Here is a 16713-nt window from a genome sequence, read left to right on the forward strand (position 1 = left end):
GTGTACTGTGCATATATGTATGTAACACATACATGAATATACTTTAAAAATATATAAAATGTACAAATATTTATACTGTAAATTAAATTAATGGTAAATATAAATAAATACATGTAAATATTTCCTTAATATGCACAGTACACAGACATACTGTATATTATGTAAACACAAACTTTTGTTCTGGATTCTTCTTGCTTGAACTCTTTGATAAATCCAAGATAATATGCACTTTGGTTGTCCAAAAGAGCAGCATATTCCTAAAGGTTTATCTCTTTGTCATCCATCATTCTCTGAAAATCACTCCTGAAAGGAAAGAAAGAAAAAGGCAGGAATATCAAGGGAAGAGTGAGAGCAAGGCTTTGAGGTTGCTGAAATGTAGCTCTGTTATTCCCATAGGGCTCTTATTAATGAGGGTGCGGGAAAGTTAACAACTCACATTAAGCACTAATGCATTCTTTAATTAATTAGGTGCTCATTTCTAAATATCCAACACATCCTGCGCGCGTTCAATCTGACTTCACAATAACATTAACAATTCATGTTCCAGGCATAACATATTTAAATGTCACTGATACTCAAACAGTCTGATAAACACTCTTGGAAACTCTATTAGCGGCATTAGGTGACGTCTGGATTCAGTCATAATTACAGATTAATTTCACATTTTCGTTCATGAACAGCCGGGGTGAAATTTTGTTAATTAGTTGATTAAAATACACAGTTCAAAGTAAAAACGGAACAGTTTTGGTGCAATCTTTGGGTAGTTGTTAGACAGTTTAATAGCAGGTTCTTGGATAATGCTTTAAGCCTTTGTGCAAAACCACAAAAACACATGTTGTATAATTATTACTAATTACTTTTTTTTAAAGTACCTACAAGTTTCTAGCTCGTTGTTCCCAAGGCGAGGTAAGATATGATGAAAGAAATAAAAACATTTAAAAAACAGAAATATTTTGAAGAAAGTTGAGAACCAAACAGCGCAGACACCCATTCACTTCTATTGTATGGACAAAACCAATGCAAGTGAATAGGTGATAGAAACATTCTTCAAAATATCATCTTTTGTGTTCTGCAGAAGAAAGAAAGTCATACAGGTTTGAAATGATAAGAGGGTGAGTAAATGATGACAGAATTTTCATTTTGGGGTGACTTAAAAATCCTAAAAATAATGGTGCTACACGATGCCATATAATCAGTTTGGCTGCATGGTTCCATAAAAAAACTTTAAGGTTTAAGGTTTCACCAAAGTTTGGAAAGAAATAGTTCTTTTAGGAACCTATTAGCACCTTTATTTTTAAGAGTTGTATGTGTCAAACACATTATTTTGATGTATCGAATCGAACCGAACAGAATGTATCTAATAGAATGTGTAATGTATAAAGGGCATATAAAATACACACACGTTTATACATATATATTTAAAAAGTACAAAAATTAGCGATGGATTAAAATACCGTGTTTAAATGCTTATTTACAACAATATACACAAATTGTTATATTTATGCATTTGGCAACTTTTATTCAAAAGCAACTTACAGTGCATTCAAGGTATTCTTGTTATCACAATGTGTGTTCACTGGGATTCAAACTCCCAACCCATGATGCAATGCGCTACCAAGTGAGCTTCAGGAACGTTGTTAACTAAATTATGAGATGATACAAATACTTTTTTTTTAAACATTTAAAATAAATTCTAAAAGCCTCAAATCTGTGGACACATGCATGTACAAGAACAAGGGGACAGTGGGCATAAAAACTTCTGCCACTGTTTTGGCATTATGTGCCTTCAACTCAGAGCTACACACGCACACAGAACTAGCGTCACGGAGCTTTGAGGAGCGTCTTAATCTCTGAGGTGCGTTGGCAAAGTACAGAGGAAGGAGATATCAAGTGAAGCTCACATAAAATACTATTGGGTTTTGGAGGCTGGGGGCAGGAATTATTTACTAAAACATCCTCGTAAAATTGAGATAAGCAAAAACTCAGTTTGATTCCATTATGGTTTTAGCCCAATGCGACGGGTTTTATGAGAAAGAAAACATGATGGAGACTTTGGGTGCATGATCATGTTTGGTCATATAATCTTTTAGGAAATATTTCTGTGAGTTAAATTCCAAATAATCACTTCATGCATGTCCATGCGTGGACTGTGTCATTATTTTATACATATTTATCTCAAAGTCACTTGCAAGTACGTGCATATCTTATACCAAACCATAAGGATAAAAAAACAGGTGTATTGAAAACACTAAGAATGACAGCAATTCTGACATTCATTAGTGAACGCAAACTTCTTTATAGAGCGCTTTGTTTTACGACAGATGTCTTACAAACTTCACATTTTAGAATTTGAATATTAATGCCCGTGTAGGCCAGCAATCTGTCTCGCGCCGCACTGGAGAGGAACTCCACTTCTGGCACGGTGTGTCAGAGTAGAATTTCATGGGGTTGCACCTCCTTCTCCGAGACCCCTGCAGGCTTCTCGGTCCATGTGGTGAGCGGGCGCTGAAGAGAAACTCAGGTTGTTTACATGAGAGCAATTGGTCATGGGCGGGTCATTACATGTAGGAGGAAAATTTCCAATGAAAGAAAAAGAAAAGTGTGTGAAAACAGAACATAGATCTACAGTTGTAAAGAAAGATAAAATGCTGTTTCATTTTTATATGAAAATATGAAATATGTATTGCACATTTAAATCTCTATTTTTCAGCAAGGGAAGATGTTTATTCCCTTTATTGTTTATGAATGACGGTTCAATGAGAGTTTAAACTTATATCATTAGTATCTAAGGGTGCGTTCATATTTCTAGTTCGGTCCTTTCGGTCTGGACCAAAAAAGAAAATAATAAATTTAGTCCTGGTTCGCTTGGCGTTCAGACTGGCATTTTAACAGTGAACCTAAAGATATCAAACCTAACAGCTTAGGTGTAAAGTCGCAACGTTTTGGATGGCTTTTATGATTTATATTTTAAAACGGACCTTACCGGACATCCAAAACAATGCTGTGTGCACAGTGCTGCATGGGTTATACATGCTAAGTGTTTGTCTGAGGGTATTTTTAGCAAGCCGGTATCTCGTGAAGACCTCATGAAGTGTTTAAAGCAGTCAAAACGGCACCAAGAATTCCTCCGTTACATGTGCAAGCACAGATCTAACAAACACTCGTCGTATATTGTTATCACTTCATGTTTTTGATGCCTTTGGTCCGTGTTGCGTTCATATCTCAATCAAACCGCCCCAGAGTTCGTTTGAAAGTGGACCGAGACTCATCTTTTCACCGGTCTCGGTCCGCATGTTTGGTGAGCAGAGCCACCAGGGTTTGGGTGGCAGCGTTCAAACTTGCACAAATAAACCGCACTAACAGAGCAATCGCACCAGAGTTCGTTTTAATCGAACCAAACATGGCATATATGAACACACCCTAACTGTCTTTCCACACGGAGGAGATCCGCAGAGCTTCATTTGTAGAAAGCACTTTCTGAGATTCAGCACCTTCTCTGGCTCCTCTTCCTCAGCGTGGCTGTCGGGCAGAAGAGGGCGATTGCGTTCCCCTCCCGCGCCGTGCCGCCCGTCCGCCTGTGGGACCTGCTCCGTGGGCTTTTCATCAGCTGCCATTTTCACCAGCATGCAGTAATTTCATGGCTCATTGGAAGCGCTGAAAACCTTTGAAACTGCAAATGTTAACTTTTGCCTGGCCTGGAGCCATTTAGAAAGCGATTAATTCGGCAAACAGACGTGAGCCACTTTCTCCTCCCAAGTTTTCGCATAATTTTCCCAATCCTTGCTATCTGGATTTGCATTGCAGGAAACTCACAGGACGGGGATAATGACTGTTCCTGTTAATTGTGGTTTGGTGAAGACACAAGGCCTGTAGCTTCACTGTGATCTACAGTACCAACATCTCACTTCAGTCATGAGTGAGCAGCTGGAAAGTCCAGATTTTGAGGTATAATGTCAGGTACAAGGTTTTGTAAAGATAATGCGTTATATTTTGGATGTTAAATTAATATGAAACACTGCTTGTGTAATGTGATGTATTTCAGAGTTAAGCATTCGACCAGGAGAAGCAGGCGTTTCCTACCAAATTGGGACCCAGTGATTGGAGAGGAGGGGTTGAAAAAGTAAGCGATGTCAGCTGAAGTTGTTTTGGTGGTGGATCAGTTAACAAGGATTCATTGTTATTGGGAATAACATGCAACAACGAATCATAAACAATAATGCTGGGAATGGGTTAAATTTTTATTTATGTTGGCTTACGTTCTATTGTCACACTTTAATGTGCTAAGACAATATAGACTAAGTAAGCCATTTTCATGTTGGCTTTGTGAAGAGTGTTTTCATTTGTTTAGATGGATACAACAAGGCTAGGTGTCCATGCATGGCTGGAACCACCATATACGATATTTCAATTATTGGTCTATCAATATGAAATTTTCAGTCGGATTCTCAAAATTTTACATTTGTGTTCTGCTCAGTATTGAATATTTGACAACAGTCTTGCTTGTATGGCCTGAATGGCGTGTAGGTTGCTTTGGATAAAAGTGTTTGCCAAATGCATAAATGTCTTGCTGCATGAATACAGAAGAGCTAAAGAGTCCAGACTCATCCCTGTGTGTAATATGTAAGTAAGAATTGGACTTTATGATGCTGTATACCATGCAAAACAATAGAAACAGGTCAACCAGGTGGCCATAAACAAGTGGTGGATATATTTGGATAACTATTAGTGGGCAGGACTGCTTCATGTTATTTGTGTCGAAGAGCATAAGAAGAAAACTAATGATGTAAAAAATAGCAGAATATTTCACAAACAAGCCAGTCTTAAAATGTTATTAAGGGCTGTTAGTAAGGCACAATATGAGGCAGAGTTTAGTTGTTTTTGCTTGCCAAGTAACTTATTTTAAATTACACGAATGCTTCAATGGAGTGAATTTCATAAAAGCTTTGAAAGTGACTCATCCAATCAGAATGTATGTTTTCATTTGTAAAGTATAATTCATTGAATTGTACAGATACAGACATTACCGCATGGTTATTTTATTAAAGGAAAGTGATAATAATTCACAATTACAGAAAGTGCATTAGGGGTGTGCCAGATATGTTGTGTGCGATAATATCATAAGTCTTGTTTTAAAGATGTGCGAAATCATATTATCGAGTGTCACGCGCTCTCAGCACTCAAGCACTGCGCGTGCACATTCACAGCGCGGTTAGCATTTTAGCCGATTGCGCTGTCTCTGTCCAGGGGCGTAGCTACATGGTTGCCATGGGTGGCCACGGCTACCCCTGAATGATGGATGGCCACCTATCTGGCCACCTCTGTTGTGCAAAGCAGTTTTAAGATGTGTGTCGGAGTTTACGGAATGCTGTGCAGATCATTTAGCATATGCGCTGAAAGTAACGCGAGAACATTACTCTCACGTTAATATGATGTCATACGCGGACGCACTGACGCAAACAGTCTGAGCGCTATAGCTGAACAGCTGCTAACCGCTTCGTGACAGGTGCTGTCTGTGTACCATGGAAGTTCATCGCGAGCAGAAGGATCAGGTCAGTAAAATCAGTCTTGTTTAACTGGATTTCATTCATTAATTACATTTTCGCGAAAGTTTAAGTTGGGGTACTGCTATGTTTATGTTCTATAAAAAATGCTAACTTACTGCAAATGATAGTTAGCAAATTATTTTAAAATAATGTTAGCACATGAAAGCAATGCAAATAAATTGTTTACTTTACGTTCTTTGTGTATGTTTTTGACCAGCAAACTATGTGTAATGAAGAATTTGTGTAAATTACAGTAGAAGTTAAAGAATTTCTGTCTGTAAGGATTTTTTGGTCACCCTAATAAAATCACTGGGTCTTACCTGGCCACCTCTAAAAAAAAGTTCTGGCTACACCCGTCTCTGTCAGCTCCGTGTCTGCTCTTAAATGGATGTGGAGCGCAGAGGTGCTCGCGCCACACGCACGATCACACAGTGGACAGCGTCAGGTGACGTGATGTTTCTCGAGGAGTTAATTAGTGTTTTCCTGATGAATACTGTCAGTTCAGTAGACCTGATTTCAAAGCCGCAATCCAAAGCTGTGATGTGGGAACAATAAGGCTTAAATCCGAATGAGAGCATGCGTGAACAAGCCGTTCGAATTTGTTTAAAAACAGTTCTGAAGAAAAGAGCAATACAACTTAATCTAAAACATAAGCATCCAACTAGGGCTTGGGCGATGTGTTTGAAGCACTTGTGTAAAAATTCTGCAAAATGGGGATGCTTTCAAAAAGAGTGTCACCATAAATCGATTTTATCGATAAACTTCAAATAAATAAATCAAATAAATATTTTGTGTGACCACCCAATTGCATTTAAAGCAGCTTTTGTACTACAGTAGGCACACTTGCAGTTTTTCAGGTAGGTTTCTTTGAGTGTCTTGGAGATGTTGCCGCAGTTCTTCTGGATTTAGTCGATCTCAGATTTTCTCTTTCATGTAATAATAGACAGATTTGAAGATAGTGAGTTGACAGATTTAAAGATTTCCAGCAAAAATAATGATATCATGATGTAAACTACCATTAACACTCCTCATATTGATATACAGTAAGATTTTAGTCATAGTGTCCCTCCGTAATTCATTAGGATCACACTGAAATACTAAAATGCAATTATCAATGTTTCCAAACATCTGGAGTTACAGATTCACACTTGAATCTGTCAACACAATCAATCAGAGCACTTCACATGAATGTTAAGAGCTGCAGGTACAGCGTGTGTTCTTTGTGCAGTAGAGAGAGAGCGAGAGAGAGAGTGAGAGAGTCCTGTGCAGGGAAGCATGAGAGAGGCAGACGGCTGTGGATTGGCCAGCCGTCCCCCACAGCTGTCCACCTGCATTCTGGCACCCGCAGATGCGTACAGAACACAAGAACAAATTCTGCTACCTGAACTCCATTAATTTCCCTTTGCTGGGACGTTCACATCTCTGACAGTGTAACATATAGCTTGTCTGCGAAAAGCTGGTCTGGCTCGAAATAGTCAAAGTTTTTTGTGTGCGATGTGGGGGCTTGTGCATCCTCAGATCTTTGATAGATCGGAATATAAGTATACTTCTGAAAATGCTTTATTCCTATTATCTAATTGTAAAAATGACATAACAATATAATCAATATATATAAATGAATAATAATATACATTTCGGTCTGTTCCGTGACAAAATACTTGACATACATCATGAATCGTATGGAGCGATATTATGATTTTCTTGATGCATTTTTGTCATTTTGGAGATTAACAGGTTTAGCCCCTGTTTGGTTTTTTATTGTATTGGATTTCTCAAGGTATTGTTTAAAACTTCATCTTTGTCTTCTGTGTTCCACAAAAGAAAGCCACATGTTCAAAGTGACATGGGAGTGAGTCCCTTTTGCCGACTTAAATTTTAACTTAACTGTTTCTTTTAGGGTTAATTGTGAGTTTATCCTGGCAGTGATACTGTGATATACACCCAGTTTCATCGCTTTAAACCCTACTGCAATGCTGCTGTCTTTACGGGCAATTTGTGAGTCACAATCACTTTCTCCTTCCAGTAAAGATACTTGAGCAGAATCACGCAGCCCTGTTAACAGTGAGCTTAGAAGTTTGCAGGAGACCTCCTCTACTCATGCATACAGATTTTAATGGGAGACAAATTTGCATCTCAACATCGTAACTGAGTAGGAGTCTGACAAATAAAAGAGGCCGTCTGGGATTTGCGGAAGCTGCCCGAATCGTTCTAATGAGAATGCATTCAGGATGCAGTTCTGACAAACATGTTTTTCACAGGGTATTTCTGCAGCTATCAGCTGATTTTATAACCAGATCTGACAGCGTTTATGTGACATTCTTACATTCAACGCTGGTGTCAGGAATGTTTTTAATGTGTAAAAGCAGCAAGAGTGGGGAAATTTGGGATGGCAAAGATAATTGATTTAATGTTATTCTCAACATTGATTCAACAATTATGCAGTAATCTCTGAAGTTGTGCAAAAATCTTTTTTTAAGTAGCATGTAAACATTTTATATATTTATTTTGAAGTCCATAGTTTTTCTTTAGGGACAAAAGTTGTATATATTGTGATACATTTAAAGGGATAGTTCACCCAAAATTGAAAATTCTTTTAACCTTTACTCGTGTCATTCCAAACCTGTATGACTTTCTTTCTTCTGCAGAACACAAAAGAATATTTTTTTTATTTTGAAAAATGTTGGTAACCAAACAACCTCTATTGACCCCCATTGATTTCCATTGTATGGACATAAAACCAAGGAGACATTTCTTATAATATCTTTTTTGTGTGTTTCACAGAAGAAAGAGTCATTTACAGATTACATGAAGGTGATTAAATGATGGCAGAATATTTATTTCCGGGTCAATTATCCTTTTGGCGAAAAACAAGTGCACTGTGAATATAATTTCTTTGGACAGTGACATTGTATTCTTAGAGTAAATGCAGTGGGTTTTTTTCTCAGGAGCAGTCTTGGCTCATTCAGTGTCCTAAGAAAAATGCACTTTTTTATTAAACAAGCAGTATTGCATCTTCGCTTGACAGCCAACACGAAAATGAGCCTGATGCTTCTGACCGTACTGGACAAGCAGTCGACACAGAGAAACATACAAGCATGATATCTAATACCCTCAGGGTCTGGGACCGCATCATTTAGGAAACGGATGTTTCTTTACCTGGCTGGCCAGCAATCACATCTGCATCCCATGTTAATGGGGCAGTCCGGCAATCTGCACGCCGCCAATGCACCGTTAATTGCGCTGGAAGCCACAGAAGTCGGCGTTACAGATAGCGGCTAGTTTTATTTCACCGCTTATCATAAAGCTTCCACATGTCCTGGTTCCAAGACTAAAATAAAAACAGATAATATTGTCTTAATTGCATGCCTTCAACAATGATGTCGGACAGCCAAACACATCAAATTAAATTTTGTTTTTGTCCAGTGAAAGGCGAGTCAGTGTCTTATATTTCCATTGGAGGTACATTGTCTGATAAACAGCAGAACGAAAAGAGTAATTATAGAGAGGAAATTACATCAGAAATGAAGGAAGTCGTGAAAGCTCTGGTGCTTAAATGGGTTTGAGTCGAGCGTTAAAAAGGCCATTAGTGTGACCGCACGCAGGTGTACTCACAAATACAAACAGAACGCCAGAGGAAGAAAAATACTCAATAAAACAGGCTTTCTAATAACCGCTTATCGTGTCGTTCAGAATAAGTTCTTGTTTTACACTCTTGTTCCACTTTGGAATCAGTTTGCCAAAGAAACGTTAATGTTGTCTTTCTCCTTAAAGGAAAAAGTTGTTGTTCATTGGGCTATACTGTAAAACCACGGTAGCCAATAGGATTTGAGCTTTGGGTCACATGTCTGCCGTATTTGCAGTGGAGCACCTTTGCGTGTTTTATTTTATTTCTTATTTTTTATGATGTGAAAGACACTTTTATTATACAGTTGAGTCTTGTCTAGGTCCAGATATTATTTTCCAGAAACAGTTTAAGGTGTTGCTGGGATGGTCTTTTATTTAATGTGTGACATCATAGCTGTGACTTATAGAACAATTAGATTTTTTTTGCTCTTGAGATGCAGTTGTGAAGTCTAAAAGCAAGTGAAAACCAGAATCATAACAAGAGCAGGATATGAATTGAGCACATTATCGAGATGAAGGTAATTATGGGTCTGTGGCGCAGGTGGACTGATGGATTTGTGCTCGGAGTTCTCTTGCCTTCTTTTTAGCAGCAACAGTTTTTTTCTGATTCGATTTCTGTAGAATTGTAAAGCTGATTAAATGCTTTATTATATAAATCAATTTAGCAGTACTAGAGTATTTGAGTAAAGAACCTGTGAATAGTGCATTAGTTTGGGATTTCAACTTAAGAAAAAGGACAGAAGTCATAGTATCTAAATCTAATAGTATCTAAATGCTGTATTTTAGATCTTTCTTTCCAGAATTTCTCTCAGAATTGACTTTAATGTGGCTTAAATTAAATCCTTCTGTTGCTCTTTCACGTTGCTTAGTGTCTGCAGCCAGAAATTTGAGGCCTGGTTCACTTTATAGCTTTTTCTGTTTAAGATTGGCCCATATGGAAGTAAAATAGAGACAAATGTGTTTGAAGCAAAAAGACTGAAACTGAAAATAAAAGCATTGTATTAACAGTGCTCGCATTTTAAGGTTCTGCAATTCAACATGGTTGCATATTTAAGCTGTGATTTTTTTCAAATGTAAAAATTTCACACACAGTTTCACCGTTTAAAAATTCAATAATCAAAATTCACCTTTTAAATTTCATTTAAAAAATTCAACTTGTTATAAAATACAAGCTTTAATATTCGACAATTTTCAGTCCATATAATTTCGATTTAAAAATTCGCTTCCACAAATTCAGTGGTTCAAATTCGACTTGAAATTCAAAGTTTCACATCCGGGAATCCCAGGAGAAGCAATAGAGCGCCGATTCCGCCAATGCATGATCTCTACCTGCTGCCTGACCGCTTCACCAGCAGGTGGTGCAAGTCGCTTCTGACGAAGACCAAAGCAAGAAATGCAGATACTTTTTATATGTTTGCAGCACAGTCCACTCATCTGCTCCATTAAGTGAATTTATTTGATCTCATAGATCTCTTATGCATCATCAAGAATTATTCCAAATGATTGTTTCTTGTACTGGCAGCTTAGCTCACCACTATCAGCCCTGGAACGGACATGGAGCACGGGGACAATTCCAGGTGGCCTGGAATCAGTGGACTATTCATACATTTATAATATTAATTTAATTATTTAAATATCCTACCAGATCTACTAGTACTGCCTATCTATAGTAAGAGTTTATGTTTGTATTTGGCTTGCTATTTATACGCATTAATTACTTTTTACGTGCATATGATTACCCCCTTGGTTAAGATGGTGTGGGTTAAGTCGGTATGTACATAAAAAGTGCACGCAAAACACATGCGTATCATATGCACGCAAAAAATAATTTCTGTAAATCGCCAAATACAAACATAAAATCGTGCTTTTGATAAGCACGATCTTAAGTCATCAAATAATGGTTTGAGTTTCGAGGATGAGAAAATTGTGTTACAGTGAATTACTGAATCATACTGTGTTTGAATAAAATAAGCTAATTGCATGAAGCTATTTGAATGACACATGCAATGGTATCTGATTAAATGTGCCAGAAAACAAGACAACAAGATTTTAAATCATTACATTAGTTACATAACACCATCACAATAAACTTAACATTTCAATTCAAATAAAACATTTTATTTCGGTTTAAAACTAAATAGGAAAAATAGCAATAATTATAAAAATAGCAATAATTATACATTATACATATAACAGACAATAGTAGGCTAACTGAAATAGTAGTGAAAACAGATGTAAGAACAAGCCATGAACAATTTTTCATCAGAACGTAAAATAATCTACAATATAAATAACAGTCTTTTCTTAAAAACGTAATTGTAAAATATTTAGTAAATGTAGGATATAAATGTAACTTAAACAAACAAATAACTACACCACTTAAAAGAGAAATATCAATGGAAAAATTATGCCTATACTTTTCATCTGAAATCTCAGAACGCAAACAAAATAAAGCCAATTATAACCTATGAACGAATGAATGAAAAAACAAACTGAAATACTGCAACAATAAAGACACCTATACCTAGTTCTGGTATTATGTGAGAAATACGGCGGGACATGCTAAAATTCTTATTGTGTCATTTTGTGCTTTTTGAATACATATTTAGGGCTCTTCCGCATTTCTGTAGCCTACGGTTATTAAAAAGGTGTAGGCTATACTAATCATCTGGTCTGAAGATTAAGCAACATTAAGCGTTTTAGCATGGTACACCGGCCGTGATGGCGTGGTCCGTGGACGCTACAGGGACAGAGTAGGCTAAAGGCACTTAGCAAATCTTCCAAGCTTATAACGTTTTTGTTCCACCATGCTCCATACATGTTGTGGATATTCAGCTAAATGTTTAGCGTAAGTTTAGAGAGGGTAAATTTGATAATTTAACTGAACTGTACACATGAGACACGTACATTACGTGCTTTCTCCAACGTGGTTTCAGTGTATTTCTGTCATTTAAAATGCATAAATTTAACAATATGTTGACTTATTATGTGAGCATATAGATTCAAAATTATTATACCAAATCGTAATTTCGTTTTGATATGTTATAGTATTGGGTAAGCTAATTAAAAAGAAAGACTATAGCCTAATATAAAAGTATACGAAATACAATGCGCCAAACAGCAACATCTACAGATAGTTGTGTATATTGCCATGGAGCACTCATATTGTTTTCTGACCAGTAATTAAATATATTTTACACTGCTCGGCCATGCAAACTGACTTGCATTGAGGTGTATGTTAGAGAGGTCCTCATGTGTCCCAGCGGCTTCGGGTCTAAAACGTTGACAAAATATGCCTTGGGCACAGGTCGTGTCCGATATGGCATCGGGTCTCTGGTAATAATGAATGTGCTTTTACCAGTCGCCCCGAAAGACACAAATTAAATACATTTTATGGTTAGGTAAACAACAAATATTTGTTACGCCAAACTTTACAAGACATACTTAGGTTAATATACCGTGAGTGATTGACATTTTAGCATTTAATGAACAGACAGCAACTCAAGCAATTAGCGTGTAGTCATACTCGCATGTTCGTGTGTGGCACATTATGTAGGAAACGCACACAGCATGCAACAAAAGATTTTATCTTTGCGCGTATAGATCCATAACGCCGTGAGGTATCTTGCTTGGATGCAGGCTGCACAAGACGTTTCGGGTCTAGTCGGGTTCTAAAGAAAGTGCTGACTATTTTTATCTGGTCTATTTTATCTGGCCTGCTCAAGAAGTTCGCTTGGCTAAAATATCAGTTTTTCTGTCTCGTATTAACAAACGAACGTTTCCACAATTCCACAACATCCAGCATTTTCTGAGAGTCTCAAATTAAAACAAGATCATGCGAGGAAAATAAAAAGAATGTTTATTGAGATTGCAGCTACGTCATATAAACAGAAGCACATGGGAGAGTACGCGTTAAAATCAGAGCATTTGTCAATAAGCTCCTAGTTGAGATCTCAGTTATTTGACCGCTTCAAACACAATACATGTCCTGTAAATGCTGATGATGCATAGTATTTATGTGAACAAGATGTGCTGAAGTAAAAAATAACTTAATTCCTTCGAGCCAGAGCAGGAAACCTAAAAATTTCTGATGTTGATGATGCATAAGAAGAGATCTATGAGATCACATAAATTCACTTAATGGAGCAGATGAGTGGACTGTGCTGCAAACATATAAAAAGTATCTGCATTTCTTGCTTTGGTCTTCGTCAGAAGCGACTTGCACCACCTGCTGGTGAAGCGGTCAGGCAGCAGGTAGAGATCATGCATTGGCGGAATCGGCGCTCTATTGCTTCTCCTGGGATTCCCGGATGTGAAACTTTGAATTTCAAGTCGAATTTGAACCACTGAATTTGTGGAAGCGAATTTTTAAACCGAAATAATATGGACTGAAAATTGTCTGTCGAAAATTAAAGGTTGTATTCTAAAACAAGTTGAATTTTTTAAGTTAAATTTAAAAGGCGAATTTTGATTATTGAACTTTTTAACGGTGAAATTGTGCGTGAAATGTTTCATTTTTAAATATTCACAGCTTATTCAACATGCTTTTTTGCTTCAAAGACTAATGGCATTGAAATACTTCCATAGGCCCACTTTCATCTTAAAGGAATAGTTTGCCTAAAATTAAAATTCTGTCATCATTTACTCGCCCTGTTGGCCTTTTAAACCTGTGTTATTTTCTTCTGCAAAAGAAGATATTTTGAAAAATGTCGGTACTCAAAAACCATTGGTCCTTTTTACTTCTATTGTATGAACACAAAACCAATGCAAGTCAATGGAGACCAACGGTTTTCTGTTACCAACATTTTTCAAAATACCTTCTTTTGTGTTCTGCAGAAGAAAGAAAGTCATACAGTTTTGAAATGGGCGTGTTCATGACAGAATTTTCATTTTGAAGGTGAACTATCCCTTTAGAGAAGATGATACCACGATAAGAAGCAGGCTAGAAAGGCTTGTTACTGAATATTTTTCTATGTATTTGATAGCACTAACAACTAACTCTTTTTTTCTTTTTTTTCTTTTACATCGTAGCAGTCCTTTAATTTGTGCACTTGTGCAATAGGCATCACATGAAGTTTGCTTGTCTGGACTGTCATTGTTTTTGCCATTGACTGTGTTTTATACCTGTGCTTTTTTATACATTCTCCACTGTGCTTCATTCTCAAACATTGATCTTGTTCTCCAAACTGCAAAATCGAACATTTAGGTTCTACGAAATATTTGTCATCTTAAGCAGGATGGCACTCGTGGTCTTTGCGTCGGCAGCAGCCGGTGGATGTTGGTTTCTCCGCAGGTTCTTTTAAAGTGTAAATGGATGATAGTTCACAGTGTTTTAGTTCCTTGGCAGAAACGCATAATTGTTCAGTGTTCACCTCTTCCACAGGTGTCCTCCAGTGATAAGATAAATGGAGAGCAGAGAGTCAGAGCTCTCTATATTAGACTGGAACAGGCCTCCGGGGCTGATCATCTTATAGCCAGAGAAACACAGAAATGACTAAACGGACCAAAACTCTTAAGTGTTTAGGATGAAAAAACATACCTTTGTAACATATTGTGACATCTTATGTATTGGTGTCTGTGGTTATGAATAATACATAATGCATATGTTTAATAGTTAAAAGATTAGAAGGTTAACATGAATTCAGGGGGAATCTTACAGAAATGTCCACCCCAAAATTAGAAAAATATATGTATTTAAAAATGAAATGGTGCCTATTTTAAGATGAACTTATTTTTATTCAAATATTTTTTACATTATGAGCCTTCCCCTTAGCCAAATGCACAGTGTCACTCAAAACATCTACAATCTGTGTAGAGTAAAAATGAATATAAAAATAAATTATATTTTAAAAAAGAATGTAAAAAAATATTTGAAATGTTTTACTATTTAAATTATTTTTTTGAAAATAGATATATTAACACATATTAAAATGAATATTTAAATAATAATATTGATAATGATTGAAATGTGAATTAATAGTATTAATATTAAAAAACCATTTATATAAATACATATGTGTTTTTGGGATTAAAATACTATTTTTTTTATAATGCCTCAATGTTTTCTTTTTTTGTTGGTCTTTGTAGAATAAGGTTTATTTGCTTAAAGAGACCTGTTGTTCTCCACAGTCCAGGATAATCGTACCTGAGACCGCACAGATAGGAATGAGATAAGGCTTCACAGCACACTCGCAGTGTGCACGGTGTGACGGGGTGGAGGCATGCGATTGGCTGTTTGGGGTTTGGGTGGGGGCAAGGTTAGCGAGCCACCTGCGGCAGTGACATCAGCGATCAGAGATCAGGGTCCTCGTGTTCTCTTCCTCAGTCTACCTCACCTCCTTTAATCTGTGATCATGTATCACCTGCAGCTACACGTTCATCCAGTGCAGACAGATTTCATCTGTCATCTGCGAGTGGATCTCAATACCCCAAACTCAGTCCGTCCAGGAGTCCATGTCCAGCGGCCGGCCTGCCAGAGCTAATCTCATAGATGAAGCGTCTCCTTTTTCTGCTCGGTCATGTCTCTGAGCGGGAGGGGGAGGAGAGCAGGCCTCACCATCCGATTAGTGTCTTATTAGAACCTCCATTTTAGGTTAAATGACCCTGTGTGATCCATTCTGTGACACTGGAATGAGTTTAGACATACAGCAACACAAGTTGGGTCGTTGTGTCTGAGAGCAATTTGTCCTTAAATGTGTCCAGAAGGAAAATAAAATCACAAATGAGATCTCTGTGGGGTCTCAAATGTTTCTCCCACATGTTAAAGTCAACAAAGACAAATGACTTCATCATGTGAGACAAAGTTGAGACCTAAATGAGATCTTCATTAGCTACATGTCCTCTGGAATTTTTGTTTATATTCACAAATCAGTCATGCCCCGTTTATATACTCAAATGCAGTGACTATTTGTATTATGATTTTGAGAAACACCTGAGACATCATTGAGACCTAAATGAGAACATAATTTTCTTGTCCTCTGTCTGGACTGTTGTGATTAAATTTATAAAGCAGTTACCCACAAAATTGGTGACTTTATTTTATTTTATTTTATGAGGATCGTGTGAGACAAAGTTGAGACCTAAATGAGATCTTCATTAGCTTCTCGTCCTCTGGAATGTTTTGTTTAAATTCACAAATCAGTTTTTATACTCAAATGCAGTGACTATTTCTATTTACTGTATTTTGATTTTGAGAAACACGTGAGACAACATTGAGAAATGAGAACATCATTTACTTTTAGATGTGTTTAAATTCATGAAACACACCAATTTTCTGAATCAAATGCTATGGCTATTTCTATTTTTTATGATATGAGAAACATCTGAGACAAAGATGAGATGTAAATGGCATCTTCATTAACTTCATGTCCTTTGGGATGTTGTGTTTAAATTCATGAAGCAGCAATGCCCAAATTTCATTCTTGAATGAAGTGACTATTTATTATGATATTACAAGAAACCAAGTTTGAGACAAAATTGAGATTTAAATGAGAACTTCATTAAGTTAATGTCCTCTGGAATGTTTTGTTTAAATTCTGCATTCAAA

General features: G+C 36.9%; 1 long non-coding RNA gene across 7 annotated transcripts in view; it reads left to right on the plus strand.

Annotated features, from left to right (window-relative positions):
- The window catches only part of LOC130557796 (uncharacterized), a 39689-nt gene that overhangs the window by 15948 nt on the left and 7028 nt on the right, over positions 1–16713 (plus strand). For all 7 annotated transcript variants that reach the window (XR_008963351.1, XR_008963349.1, XR_008963355.1 and 4 more), the window contains 2 exons: positions 3805–3945; positions 4043–4120. This is a non-coding gene — a long non-coding RNA (uncharacterized LOC130557796). The remainder of the gene's footprint in view (positions 1–3804; positions 3946–4042; positions 4121–16713) is intronic.

This window comes from Triplophysa rosa, linkage group LG8 (genome assembly GCF_024868665.1).
Source record: "Triplophysa rosa linkage group LG8, Trosa_1v2, whole genome shotgun sequence".
NCBI classification, from domain to species: domain Eukaryota; kingdom Metazoa; phylum Chordata; class Actinopteri; order Cypriniformes; family Nemacheilidae; genus Triplophysa; species Triplophysa rosa.